The sequence below is a fragment of the Etheostoma spectabile genome, chromosome 5, assembly GCF_008692095.1.
Source record: "Etheostoma spectabile isolate EspeVRDwgs_2016 chromosome 5, UIUC_Espe_1.0, whole genome shotgun sequence".
NCBI classification, from domain to species: Eukaryota; Metazoa; Chordata; class Actinopteri; order Perciformes; family Percidae; genus Etheostoma; species Etheostoma spectabile.
In genome coordinates this window covers 11,532,988-11,534,076 of record NC_045737.1, presented here as the reverse complement: position 1 = coordinate 11,534,076, position 1,089 = coordinate 11,532,988, and the positions used below count along the sequence as shown (strand labels likewise).

Genomic DNA, 1,089 nt, shown 5'->3' with positions numbered 1-1,089 from the left:
TTTTTTCTTTTTTTTTTAGCCGGAGTTCTCGTCTCTGCTTTAGTGTACACAGTATGTACTGTTTTTTAATTGCTTCTGGCAATATTACTTTTATTTATAAGATATTTAAGTTCTCAGAATAAAGAGGTAGTCCTTCAATTCGCATGTTTGAAGAATCTGCCTTAGGTAGGTTAACTCTAGGTCCCTTGGAAGACAGCTGTACACTGTGTGGTATAAAGTCACAGTTGGTTGCATTTTACTATTAAACAAATGTTTCTACTGTATTATGAAAACCTGTAACTAGAGGTCATTGGCTACAGACTAGACACTGATCTGATCACTGACCTAAAATAAATCTCATGGTCTAAAGACCAGATGTATGTTGAAAAGTTTAAAAGTGCAAGGTAAGCATTTCTCTCCTGGACATTTGCTAATTCAAAGCAATGAGTTTTTCAGGTCTGCCACAGTAATATCTCTCCTGTGGGGGGGGGGGGAAATGTCTTACTGCTGCTGTATCAGTTTTCATCTTCTTGACATCTCACTCTTTTGTACGCAGTATGTGGAGCCCGGGCCACAAGAGGTGTGTTTCTGGGTGATTTACCACAGGCATCCAGGCCTTCCTGTGAGCCTCATTACCCCGGGCTCAACCAAAAGCCCGTCAGAGGGGCACTGTTTGTTTGCATTGGCGCTTGTACCCATATTTTCCCCTCAGAATTAAATGGTGGAATTGCTAACAGAATGCGCTTTGTATTTAAGAAAGTCAAACAAAAAGTGACTAGTTGGAAAGATGAGATCCATTTGGAGAATATTTTCAAAAGGTTGACTGCAGGGAGTCTGCGATACTCTTCTGCAGTTTATTCATGGGAACTAATACTACTGGATGTTATCCATGACATTAGCAAAATGGATGTCAAAAAATGTTTTTGTTTGTACTTCCTTACACTTGACCCTTAGAGAATGCATTTATTTTTTTCAAGTTCTTGATCATATTACATGCTTTTGAGTACATCAGCTTGTCCATAATGTCATTCAGACCTGTTTTGAAATACCTTACATTCTTACTGCCTTAAGTTGATTTCAGTTCCTTTTCATTTTTTCATTTTTTTTTTT

The 1,089-nt window shown here is 38.0% G+C and overlaps 1 protein-coding gene across 2 annotated transcripts in view; it reads left to right on the top strand.

Moving 5' to 3' along the window:
• The window catches only part of pdlim2 (PDZ and LIM domain 2 (mystique)), a 38,646-nt gene that overhangs the window by 13,647 nt on the left and 23,910 nt on the right, over window positions 1-1,089 (top strand). The window lies entirely within an intron of this gene.